Source organism: Amblyomma maculatum, chromosome 5 (genome assembly GCF_055883805.1).
Source record: "Amblyomma maculatum isolate TAMU_Amacu chromosome 5, ASM5588380v1, whole genome shotgun sequence".
In the NCBI taxonomy this organism is placed as follows: Eukaryota; Metazoa; Arthropoda; class Arachnida; order Ixodida; family Ixodidae; genus Amblyomma; species Amblyomma maculatum.
Window position 1 is genome coordinate 91174394 of NC_139348.1, and position 13619 is coordinate 91188012.

The window sequence follows — 13619 nt, forward strand, 5'->3', positions numbered from 1 at the left end:
ATGGTTTTGGAATATTCTGGAACGTATGTGCGATGGATGCTTCTAGTGCATGGCGCCCGTATGAGTCATCGTCATCTGCGCTTGCGGATGGCTTATCAACGTCTACTTCTGCTCGACGACGGGGTCGCTCACAAGAGATGATGAGAAGGCAGATGCGAGGAGAGGTCATCCATTCGCCGTATGTAAGGAAGTCAAGTAGCGCTTTTGGAACAATGTGCGTGCGATGGATGCGGTGCCGTGTACCAGTGCGAGACGCTCGTATCAATCGTCTTCTGCGGGTGCGTGCGGTGCATCTTCGTCTGTTCCTGCTCGACAACGGAGTCGCCCACGTACTCTTGAAGCCGAGAAGGCAGAGATGTAAGCAAGGCGCCATGCGAAGTATGTCGTTATTTGGCTGAAGAGCATGAGGCGGCGATCCGAACGGGACCCGATAACGCTATTGCGTTCAACGCATAAAGGCAAAGCTCAAGCGCCCTCTTTTTTTTTTTTTTGTCGCGATGCTCGTGACTGAAATCGAGAGTCAAGACCAGACCGACAGTATGGTGGCTTCTTTCACCAATTGTAGGATGTTTGCATGTGAACTGCCATGGGGACCTCGATAGGCTGCATGAAATATGATTGACAAATCACTGCGTGCGGTTGTGGAAAGCGTTGCGACCAGCAAGATAGTTTCAAATGGCGCTTTGTGTGCGTTTACGTTAAGCTAACGCACAGGAGAGGTGAAAACGTTTTGAGAGCGTTGGCTACTACTGTGACACATATCGTCTGGTCGTTTTATTTGACCATTTTATTTGCGTATGCACGGCCGCGGCAAGGCTAGTACTAGGCCTTTCAGAGAGACGAGTACTCTCTGTTTGAATGATAATTGATAAATGGCATCTTGATTATGTGAGTGACGGACTTTCTCGGAAGTCGTACTGGAGTGCTAACATGGTAACGCAGTAACATAACATGATAATGCAGTACAAATTGCTTTTGTACTGCGGATGTATTGTAACTTTTTGCCATCGTCTATTTTCCTGCTTCTATTGCGTGAACTTGTGTACACCCAATTATATCTGGCCCTTTGGAGCTGCTGGCGTGATGTTTTTTGTTTTCCTGTTAGATATGTTTCTTTTGTTTTCTGTGCGTTGAATTGTAATCTTAATACTGCGACGAGTTAACACAGATACAGGTGAATTTTTTCACATCAAAACTATTTCAGACATAGCACCTGTCTTACTGTACATTCCTTTGCATACTTTGTTCGCTGGTTCTAAGTTCTGCATGCATGTATATATGTAATAACGTAACAGTCTGTTGGCCTTTTCAATCATGGGTAGGAGCCTCGTCAAGCTACTGCGTTTGTAGCTTTTTGCTCCCACTCTAGCATTTCTTTTCTGTTCCTCAGGACAAAAATGCTGAATAATGTTGATTTGATTTGATTTGAAATGTAAATGCTTATTACTGATCCTTAGAGCGCGCTGAAACTAATTTCGTGCCAGCTCAGTAACGATGTCACTTTCTACAGGCGACACCATAATGCATATATAACATATATGGTCTCAGTTTCTGTAGCAATACTTTACTAGGCGAGCTTCAATTCGTCTTGCTGGGTGAAATCACAAATCTATTAGATAATTTGGGAAGATAATTCCCGGTAGATAATCTACGGTAAGGTTTTCGAACCGTTTAAGAGCAAACACCATCTCTACTTCGTCTATGATCCTGCGCTATCGAATCAGCCAACAAAATAACTACTCAAACATTTTATTTATCACGAATGTGCATTCTGATTTTTGAGGGAGCATGTTTTTTCTCCTATTATATGCTTAATAGCTTAGTCTAGAAGTACTCCGCGGGAACGTAGATGGTCATGCGTTGTTCAGATACATTCCACAGATTCCTCGGGCAAATATCGCATGGTTTCTTTGTAAGAAATTCTAAAACGCGTCAAGTTTCAAGCATGATAACAATAGGCAGGGTGGGGAGGTGAGGGTAAAGGGGCCTTCTAAAATTAAAAAAAAAAAAACGAGCCCTCATTTATGTTATCCTACCCTCGTGCCACTATTTCTTGAAAGCGAGTCTCAGACTCAATTCCATTCCGCTCGGCATTTTGCCTCAGTCTCGGCAATCGCGAAGCCAGTAAGAAAAGAAAGCCGCAACCGGAACAACGGAGCCTAGGAAGAAAAAAAAACAACAACTCGTCAACACAGGGCAAATCCTCAGATCAAATGACATGCAATCCAGAATCTACGCCTGCTCGTCCATGGTTGGCAGGTAGCGAGAGTACCAGTTTTATCTTTTCCGATGATGCTAGGTGTTTGTATATAAACAACGAAATAGCTACAACATTATACGGCCAGAGTAACATTGCAATGAATTGAACACTTTTGTATTTTTGTTGTATGTTCTCATCGAGTTTCCAGTTTCACGATAATATATTTGCTCGAAAATCGCATTCTAATAAATTTCGAACTCGCGATACCTACTGTCTTTTTCATTAAATGTCACAAAATTTTATGGTGTGGGAGCAAATAAATGTTATGAACGAAGTCATTCGATTGGATAGGCGCTATGTTTCTCGTTTAGCTCACACATAAGTATAGAACATAGGAAAAACGTTGTGCTATCAGCTATCTCTTCGCACTGCATCAATCCACGTGGTCTTTTTTAATTTTGAAAGGTCGTGCGATATGAACCGGCATCGAGCCGCTTAACCCTCCCTGATTGCATCCGCTGCTCAAAAACGCTAAAAATAAATGCATCTTTAATAATATTAATAATATTATTAGTTAGCTGACGCAAAACAAAGGCGTAGTTTCTGTCGCAATGTTTTTCCGTGGATATCTGAACCGCGTCGTAAGAACCAGCTGAGAAAGCCATTCAGTGGAAAGATAGAAAGAAAAGGCCTTCTGGAGGGCTACATAGTAATTTCGACCACCTGCAGAATTAAAGTGCACTGACATCGCACGGCACAAGAACGCCTCTCCGTTTCGCCACTATCAAAACGCAGCCGCCTACTGTCGGATTCAAACCTGTGTACTGCGACACAGTAGTCGGGCACCTTATCCACTGCACCACACCGGAGGGGCTATGTTTAGGAAGCTCCTAGTTAAAAATGCTAGGAAGCACTTTGGAGCATTAAACTGGGATGAGGCGAAAGCCTCTATTGGGCGGTGGTCCGAAGCCCTTCATTACGGAACCACCCACAGTCGCGACGACGCGATGGCGTAAGCTACCAGCAAACATATAAAGCCCCGCTTCAACCGAGCCGTATGAACGTGCCTATATGTGGCCTAGAATAGAGTGAGGGCAAGGAAGGGTCTTCGAAGGCTGATTCTAATATCATCCTCACATATGAAAGGTTTGGTTTGGTTTATGGGGTTTAATGTCCCAAAGCGACTCAGGCTATGAGAGACGCCGTAGTGGAGGACTCCGGAAAGTTCGACCACCTAGGGTTCTTTAACGTGCACTGGAGGCTCGAGTTAGTAGCTCCTGCCAAACGCAATGTCAGAACATCCAGTTTGCGCTCGGCCATGTGAGCTTCTAGCTAACGCCTCCCACGTAACAAAAGTGTTACGGATGGACGGATGCACGCGATCCGCGAGCATGAGCCATTAAAGGCTATCGCCTTAATACACGTTTTAACCAAAGCCTATAAATTCCTACCGTACTATAATAAAACCTAAAGGCGGATGGTTAACCCATCTTAATTCTTCGTCTTCGGCGTCAACTCACATGCGTATGACTGGACCAGAATATTTTTAATAGTAAATTAAAAAGCGGTGCCATCTCTGTTCGGAAAACTTTTGTGATTATCAGTACCGTTCTACCGTGTCCCGCTATCAAATGTGGGCAATGCCGAAAACTTCCTTCGCCACTTGTATGGCATTATTTGCCGTAGCTGCAAGGAAATGACGCGAAAACTGCGCCACTGAAAATGGTCTACCGACGCAGCAAGTGCAACGGCAAACTATCCTCAAACAGTGCGCAGCGGGAACAGTTACGGTAGCCTGCCTAGAAGCCGAGGTATGGACACCTCAGAGCACAAAGCGGTGTAGTGCAGGGAGGTTGTCAGGCCGCGCGCAAGTCTGCATGTTCGCTTAGCGAAAGATTTAGTGTACACATCTTTTACTGAATGTTAGAAGCCTTAACAGTCATCACAGTTCTTCAAATATGCGAAAGGTTGTATTACGCAACTGTTGTCAAATAGTTTGAAAATATTGTAAATATTACTGCATTCATTCTATGCGTGCGACTCCAATGTAAGTTTTCTGTGTTAGAGCGCTGCTCTTTGGCATCCGTACCTGTGTTTTGCGTCGCCTTCGGCGTTGTCCCTCGTAACCATGTTCTGCACTGCGCATGCGCGCGCAGCCACGGAGGGCTGACCGAGTGGAGCAGGAAAGTGTCGGCCGGCATCCCAAGCTACCGGCGTAAAAGTGGATTTTGCGCAGAACACCGGTCAACATTGATGCGTTCATCGGAATGCTGGTTGTTTTCGATGCTACGTTAGGCAGTCTGCATCACCCTGACCGAAGCGCACAGCCGCCGCCGTTCATAAATGAGAACTGCCCGCCTGTATAAATAGTTTATCCTTTGTCAATTCTTCCTAAGCCATATGCGAGGCAACCGTTGGAACTCCTTCCTCTGCGTCTGCGTAGGGGCCTCGATGCGCGCCCCTCCCTCCGAGTGGCGGAGGGGGCGCGCATCGAGGCACCCTACCTTTGCGTCCACACTTACTCTGTAGCTCTGGCTTTACGCAAGATGTTGTTTAGCTTATGGGCAGACAACTTTCCGTCGCTATAGTTTTTTCACTCACCTGTCTATATAAATAGTTTTTTCTCTGCCTGTTATTTCTAAACCATAAGTGAGGCAATCGGCGGGAGTCCGTCTGCCGCTACGTGCACAGTTACTCCACCTAGTGCCACCGCCGCCTGTCTTGTAGCAGCGCAGGTCACATATTAGATTCAGAACTGTTAAGGGAGTGTTTCGTGAAAAAGATACATGTGTGAAAAAATAAAAATGGCTGTGGTTTAGCTCTGTTTACACCTAGTCGAGTAGCAATAGCTAAAGACTCCCGGCTACGCTTAGGATTCGCTTCCAGTTATACATGTTGTTATTAAACTTATTGGTTTCCCACTAGACTAAGAAAAGAGAAACGTTTTGGTCAACCAATGGGTAAAACTATTTTTCACACCAATGAAAATGCGCAGATAGGTTTTATGCACACAAAAAGACGACACAAAATGACAAGGGTGACAGGACGGAGCGCTCCGTCCTGTCTCCCTTGTTTTTTTGTGTCGTCTTTTTGTGCGCATAAAACCTATCTGAGTATGAACCAACTAGCCCCACAACGCATATTACTGGAATGAATATGCTTCTAGGATATGTAAAGTAATGGGCTTTTGTGGCGACATTGCCAATAGAGTAGTTCTTTCCTACAGCGATGCTTGGCGTACTTCAGGCTGGCCGACTTCTTACCATCCATACTGCGGCCTCAATAATGGCTGCGGCGACGCGAGCTCTTCCCTTCTATACTTCCCGTTATCACAGCTGCGGTGCGCAAGAGGGTGCTGCGGGCACCCAACGGCAGGAACGCTGTGGCGACCGCGATGAGTATAGTTGCCGGCGAATCCAGGTCTGTGGTGTGACGTCGTACAGAGGGCGCAGTAAGCGCTGCAGCTGTGGCGATTTCTAGGCAACGGTGAACGACCGCCTGCAGGAGCGGTAGCCGCGCTGCGACCACGACGAGCCGTGTTGCTGGAGAGTCGAGGGCCATGGTGCGACGTCATAGTGCGGCCCCTGATCTAAGTGAGGCGACGGCGAAGACGCGAGAACCTGGAGTAATATAATTATTGCCACATGAAGTTCGCTGTAACTGTACCTACATATTCTGCTCGAATGTTTTGCCTCAATCTATCGAAAGTCGAAAAAGCTGTTGACTTGCGCGGAAATTTTGCTTTAGGTAGTAGCGTAATTGTCGGTAATTTTTTTAATCGTGCAAACTTTCGCGATGCCTCTCTAGGGCAGGACGTATTTACAGTACTTTGCTTTTAGCTAAGGTGAATGCAACAGTAATTGTTCATATTGCCAATTGCTATTATACCCATTTTTAGCAGTGTTATCTCGTTAAAAAGTGGTCCGACGTGTTCCCTGTCAAAGCAGCACTAATTATTCGTAAGTTCTAAGCACTAATTAAACCATCATGCACGTTGTAGCAAGAGCTTTCAAAGTTATTTTGCCAACTGGTTCCTCAGAAATTTGCTCAGCGTCAGCGCTCGCCTTGTGCAACAACAATTAAGCTTGTCGGCCATGCAAGCGCGAGCCCGAGTGCTATGACTCTGTTTCTTCTATATTTATTGCAATTCTTTCTTCCTGCGAATATGCTTTTGGCTCTGTGTGTGGCTCGTTTAAAATAATACAGTTCTCATGTGTATTTGCACCCCTTTTTTCTTCGAAAACGGTAGATTAGGAAACAGCCTTCTAATAGCGAAGCTTCTCGTGGCATTACGACCTCATTTTCTTTCACAATGCGAATAATAAACATTGGATATACCTGCGTACAAACAACCGAACCGACAACAATCACTACTTAACTACACTGTAGTCATGAAAACATAACTACAATGCTCAGAGGTGTGCAGTATGCCATTAGAAGCACGACGTGTGTTTGTTCTTACACCAGTTATTTTAAAAGCAATAGTAAGCGTAGAAACAGCGTGCCTTTCCAGTCGAAAAAAACTACAGAACTGTGTCTAAATTACGACAAAATATCCCGTAGCTCTGTCGTAACCATCAGATTTTTTTGTAGTTCTGTAGTGCTTTTCTGTAGTTCTGTAGCACTTTTCGGTTGTAACTACAGAAATTTTTGATGTTACTACAGAATGTTCTGTTGTCACAACAGATTTCCCGTCAAAAACCGCACTTGGAAATGGTTTGGTTTGGTTTGTGGGGTTTAACGTCCCAAAGCGACTGAGGCTATGAGACGCCGCAGTGGAGGACTTCGGAAATTTCGACCACCTGGGGTTCTTTAACGTGCGCTGACATCGCACAGCACACGGGCACCTTGCTTTTCGCCTCCATCGAAAAGCGGCTGCCGAGGCCGGGATTCGATCCCGCGTCCTTGGGCACAGTAGTCGAGCGCCGTCACCACTGCACCTTGGATAACTTTATCCGATCATGGCTTATATCTGCAGTCGCACCTAGGAACGAAGCGCCATTTTCAGATCTTATTCTTTTCATGTTGATGGCATATTTGCAGCATCCTGCAACCACAAACAACTACAAGCAGCAAGCAAAAAAACACTGAAAAAAACAGGCCAAACCGTAGCTAACCGGCTTCTCTCCTCCATCTCTACCGAAACGCTAACTGTGCCCTAGACTGCAGCGCTCGTTTTTCCCCAAGCGACAGTCACACGCAAAGGGCCACTTCTCTATGGCATGCGCGCTGCGTTCTACACGCCTTCCTTTCTACGTTCGCTAGTAGCGATATAACTCCCACAAAAGGCGCAGAGTTTGAATACGGAAATGCAATGTGCAGAGGTCGGGATTTTCGAAGACCCCCACAAGGGCACAAAAGCTCATTTGCGGCATCACATAACCTTGAAAGTTACATTGCAAATAATAATTTAAGGCTTTAATATAAGAATAAGAATATCAAGAGAAAAATGTATTTATTTGTACAGCAATCAGCACCTCACCTCTTGTCTCCTATGGTTTCGGTACACAGTAAAGTTGTTGGGTCACGCAGGAATTCGTCATTCCTAATGTTTCCTTGCAGCCGCAATTTTGTTAGTACTAAAATGGAGGAATCTTAACTTCCTAGATATGAACTAACCTTGATGTGTTTAGAAGAGAGGCTGTGTACGTTAATGGAGCTTAAAGACAGATGGATATCTGCATTGGTACTACGATATGACTTCAATGTATCTTCTTTAATAAGAATATGAATAAAGTTTATTTAACATATTGATGATGTTGGGTGCGGCGACAAAAAGCCATTGGAAAGGTTGGACGAGGTCGACACACCCTACAGAGGAATTGCAGTTGTACATAGCATATTATCACTTTTACAAAAAAGAACAACCACGTGCTTTCGAGTTCTCTGATTTTTTTTTTTTGAAAACAAGGCGTTGCTCGCGGCGCTACACAAGAAACACTCGTTTATTTTTAGCTTATCGGACTTGTACACTTGTACGCAATCATTTTTGATCTGTCAATTTCAAAAACGTTTTTCCAGCTAATTGAATCTGGCATTGGAAATCATCGCGAACAGCAAGATTCGTTTCTTAGAGCTTTGGTCTTATCCCAATGACCTGTACCCTATATTTAAGAAGAGTGAATATGACCTTCCGTAACCTGTTTTCGATCTATAGTGAACCACTTATAATGCCTAGCTTTTCCTTGTACAGGCTAGTGCCTTTCGTTTCACCAGTTGACTATATCTCCGAAATATCATCTTGAATACAAAAAGGAGAGTGTTACTGTGTCGTCTCAAGCCAACAGAATCAGGCTGTGCACTCTCGCCCAGTTTTTATATCTTTGGAAAAATTGAACATGATCAAGTTATAATGAATAACATTTTCCCGGTTTATTTTTCGCGACAAAAAATTATTCGCGCCATGGCTGCCAGTGTAAGTTTGTAAGCAGTAGCATAACCTAGTCGCAGAAAAGAATAGTAAAGAATAAACATTTACATGCATGCCTATGAAACGTCCTTTGCACAAATACTGCATGTTGTCCCCTTTTAAGAAATAAAGTGAACCAAATTTGTTTCATTTTCAATAAATAAGCGGTACGAAAAAATACAAAACAATCACGTTTGAAAGTCTTGATGTAGGGATTTTAAGCGCAAACAAAGACAAGGACCAGAGAGGTGACGCGCTCACACAAGCGCTAACTATCGACTGACTTCATTAGCCGAAGCTAGCCCCATATATAGGTCGAAGGGTGGGAGAGAATGAAACCAAAGCGAATAGCAATGGAAACAAAGAAACAAAGGAGTCAAAGGTAAAAAGCCAGCAAAGCAAGGCGCATGCGCGTCTTGCATTGCTGCCAACTTGTCCTACTAACGGGAAGTTTTCATGATATTTGAAAACGTTTATTAAATCTATTTTCATAAAGTACTCATTTCAACTGTTTTTCCTAATTTGCACGCAAGGCACGAAATGTAAGACAAATAATGCAGATATCAGAAAAAATGTGTGTAAGCTAAATAACTTTTACTACCAGAAAATACGATCGAGCTCTCAACCGTATTCAGTCATCTGTTGCGTAGTGAGGTGTTCCTAACAGAAATAGTGTTGATGTATACAGTGCAAGAGGACGACGACGTGCTGGTTTGGTGTGGTGTGGTGAGAAAGACGACTCAAAAGCTAGGTTGGGTACGTTCTGGTGGTGTGTGTCTGACAGTGAATTGTTGCGGTTATCGCTGTGTAGTTTCCCTTTACAATATGAAATATAGTTGCTTTCAGAGTATCAAATAATGACCTTTATTCTTGAAAATGTAATCGAAGTACTTTTTGTTGGAAAAGAAAAAATAAATTTTCCAATCTTAGTTGAAGGCCAGCATCAATTCGCGCATGCTGTTCATTGCAGCGTGCAGCTGGAAGCAAAATGAAAGGGAACGCGGGAGCGCGTGGCCTCCGCGCTTTGCAAAGCGCTGCCACCGACACAAGACGAGAATGGTTGGTACCAAGGGTACGATCGGAAAGAGGAGGCGACCAAGATTATTTGGATGCATCTTTACCACTGATTAATGTCACCTGTCGGTGTCAACGCATTTGAAAGCGTGGAGGCCACGCGCTCCCGTGTTCTCTTTCATATTGCTTCTAGCTGTACGTTCCACCAGATGCAAATCGAAAAAAGACCCGAAGTCCACTTCTCTGTTACTATGCTGCGCAGTACCTGGACACTGCCTGCTCCGGTAATCCGGAAGTCTGTCTGAAAGCATGTGTAAAACAATAAACGAAAAAAAACGAAGAGGCAGCTTTTAATGTCGATCAAGGTACATACTCGGCGCATTCAAGCCCGGCTCCCACACACCACTGCTTTGGAGATGGTCTATGCGGATAAACTGCTACGTCACTGCCTTACAAACTTGAGTGGCTGGTGTCCAGTCACGGCCGCTGCAGGCTGTTCAAAGCATTGTCATTAGATTCACGCCACAGCAGCTCTCCTCCGACTGTCCGCAGTCATGTCTGCTCGTCTGAACCGGCCTTAACTAGCGATGGCGATCAAACGTGTTGGAGTCAAGGTCTTCATCCCGCAAGAGCAGCGAGGTCTACCAGATTTTCCCCATTCGGTTTGAACTCGAACAGAGTAGCAATTGTCCCCAACGTTAAGAGGGCAGAGCATCTCTTCGGCAAGGAAACGCAGTTTGCTTTCAGTGTGGCAGTGCCCATGGCAGGAACAAGCACAGTCAAACGAGGTTGTTAGTCTACTTCTCTGTTTTCTGGAGAATAAGGCAAGTTCCAAGAATTTCTGTACATTGTTTTGTTAGGCTTTCTTCGTGTTTTGATTTTGCCACTTTGAGAGGTAGGCAGGTAAAAGTACCTAATTCTTTAACTTCCATGCACTGTTTTCTTTCCATACAACTGAGTTCCCCCTGCTTTTGAGTATCGCTGCTCTCTTTCGTTCTCTTGGAAGGAACTGAAAATGACGAGAATATGCTGCTTGCGACTGATTCATTTTATGCGCTCTGCCATATTGCCATTCATTGTATCCTAATATTTAGAAATTTTAGAGCAGTTTCAAATCGCCTTATAGTATAGTTTTTTGAAGAATGTCCGTTTTCTCCATGTTCACTCGGACCAAAAGGCCACTGCGAAACAACAGACAACAAGGCAGGACATCAATAATGTGGAAGACCTATCTGATACTGAACAGCGCCTCTTAACCCCCAGAGTTAGAACTCATGAGATCACATAGATATGTGCCCATCACTATATCACGCATGTTAAGAATTACACCACATTAGTGGCTTCGAAGCAGTGCTGCAATCCTTTTTGTAGGCGCACAGAAAACGTCGGGGTACAGTGGCAATCACAACGTTCCTCGCAGTCCACCAACCTTCTTTGGGGCTCATCCCAGGGGAGCGGATCTGCAAGAAATGCGAAACCCGCTGGTATAGAATGCCGGAAGATGAAACTTCAAACGCAGCAGTGCAAGACAGCGAGGGTCACTCTGACCGCTGTGACGCGGAAGTCAATGATGTGCTAATCGGCATAAGGGAGAGCACCCTGAAGAAGAGAGAAAGGCAAAAGGTTCGGGAGACATGTGCAAAAAAGGAAGGCAAGTGAACTTCTGAAAAGGGCAAAGAGAGGTGTGTCGTCATGTCAAAGCCTAAACGAGCCATCTACACCGCAAGCTGCAGTTAGCGGCGGGTTCATCTTAAGTGATTACATGTCTCCAATGAATGCCAATAATTGGAAAATGTATCACCAACTCGCCCGCTTAGCTATACTGTTGAACAGAAAAAGTATGCTCATAAAAAAGAACGAGTGAAGAAGATCCAGATATTGATCCTGGCCCCAAAATGTTGGTCCCGTTAAAATTTTTCTACCTTTTTTTTGGAGCGTCCGAGTACCAAGTACTTGAAGCACTAAGAATACGATCAGAGAATGGAGCACTAGGCATGGCCATCGCGGAAACTTGGTCGCTCCCTCAGCAGTTCTACGAAGACGACACAGTTTCTTCTTGCCTTCTAGGTAAGAACGATGTACTACATGGGCACCGGACATGGTTATTATTACTTAGCTTTAAAGAGCTGCATCAGGAATAAACGAAGAATTCAAGCTTCACATGCAGTTTATCGTCATTTGCTAGCCTTTGCTCAGGACACTGCGTTTCAGCAGGAGGAAGTGGCTTAAAGAGCTTAAAGAGAGATCGGGACTTAAAGAGAGCACTGAAGAAGTTCTGGCAACCACAGTATGCCACGTTGGCGAGGAACACTGCATGTTTGTAAAATGCAACGCGTGCCCAGGTGGAGACCATATGAAGTGCCTTGTACGAAGGCAGATATTCTTGAAGATCAGGAAGGAACTGTGCATGTAAAACAGTGGGTCAGTGGTGTTTCGTGTTGTCTCGAGGCAATAGCTTTAGGTCAATAAGAATTTCGTGACAAATTTGGGGAGGTGCTGAAGTACATAAACAATGATTCCTTCACCAGCAAAGAACAGGCAAAATACTTCAGACAGCTGAAAAAGGAAAGTAAATTAGACGATGTAATGCTATTTATAGATTTTGATGAGAATTACAGCTTTATTTTTCTGTATGCTCCAGAATCATATCACGGCCTCAATACGCCGGCAACGTTGCATCCAGTTGTCTTTTACTACCTCGCACAAGAGAACAGTGCAGAAATTTCAGACAGTTCTTGTTGTCGATTCAGACTCGCTGGAGCAGAACACACTTGGTGTTTGGTGAAATTTATTTATTTATTATTTATTTTACAATACTGTGAGTCTTTCTCAGGCTCTGACAGTAGTGGAAAAAAACTATAAACAGCAGGCATAGTGTTCCAAGGCAGCAGGGAAAGCATACAGAGTACACCGTGAATAACATATCAGGGTTGCGGATATTTAAAAGCGACGTTGACTCGTGAACAACAAAAAGGGCAGTGAAACAACAACTCTACGACAATGACATTTCTTGAAAAAAAGATTCAACGCTGGCAGAAAAGGCATCAAGCGACACATTATTCGTAAACTGGTGAGGCAGGTTGTTCCATGTTTCTATGGAACGGAGAAAAAATGAGAATTTGAACAAGGGACATTTAGCAAAAAACGGTCTTATTCACATGTCATGGTTAATTCTTTTAGAGCGATGATGTGGGAATACTGATACTGTGGAATACTGTGGAAGAAGAGGAATACCGATGTTCTCAATACAAACCTAAAAAGAACGTTATAAAACTGCTACATGAAACCAATTTCAATTTGTCACCACAAATGGAATTTTTTTTCTACCTCACAGTGCAAGAGTGCTTGTGACGGTATTGTTTGATCAGTGGAGCACTTGGCAGCATGAGCAAGTATTTAGAGGCCGTACAAAGATCCCATACTGACCTCCTATGAGCTGTTCACATTGGTGGAGAAGACTAGGAAATATCGTAGCCCTGTGGGTGCCCGAAGAAGTGATTAAAAACATGAAGGCGACCTCTGCGAGCGAAATTGTTAGAAAGGGGAATGGTGAAGGACAATGCACGACACAAGCGTCCACACTTACACCTGTGTCGTGTGTTGCCCTTCACCTGTCCCTTGTCTCGCAAGTCAGACATAAATCCCCATTATGATCAACCAACTGGCCCTGAGTCAGTCAGCATTCTCTGCGAGCGGTTTTCAAGAGAGCTGCCAATGAAAAGTAAATGAGCTTTGCCCCCCCCCCCCACACACACACACATCAAACCTTTATTTCCTTTAATAGTTCGTGCAGGACGTAGGTTCTACTTGGCGACCCAGAAGTTTAAATTGCAAAGGTACCAAGAACACTCTAAGGGACCTTCAGACAACCAAATGTAAGAAAATGCACTGAAAGCACCATGCAGTGGTACTAATTTGTTTCTTTCTAAAATGAATATTTCGCTTCAAATAAGAACTACTCGAATTACGTTTTCAGAAATAAGGGCCATGATTGAT

At 44.2% G+C, this 13619-nt stretch overlaps 1 long non-coding RNA gene across 1 annotated transcript in view; it reads right to left on the reverse strand.

Annotated features, from left to right (window-relative positions):
• LOC146188675 (uncharacterized) overlaps positions 1-4304 on the reverse strand; it is a 32589-nt gene extending 28285 nt beyond the window's left edge. The window contains exon 1 of the long non-coding RNA XR_014707579.1: positions 4290-4304. This is a non-coding gene — a long non-coding RNA (uncharacterized LOC146188675). The remainder of the gene's footprint in view (positions 1-4289) is intronic.
• Positions 4305-13619: the final 9315 nt, after the last annotated feature.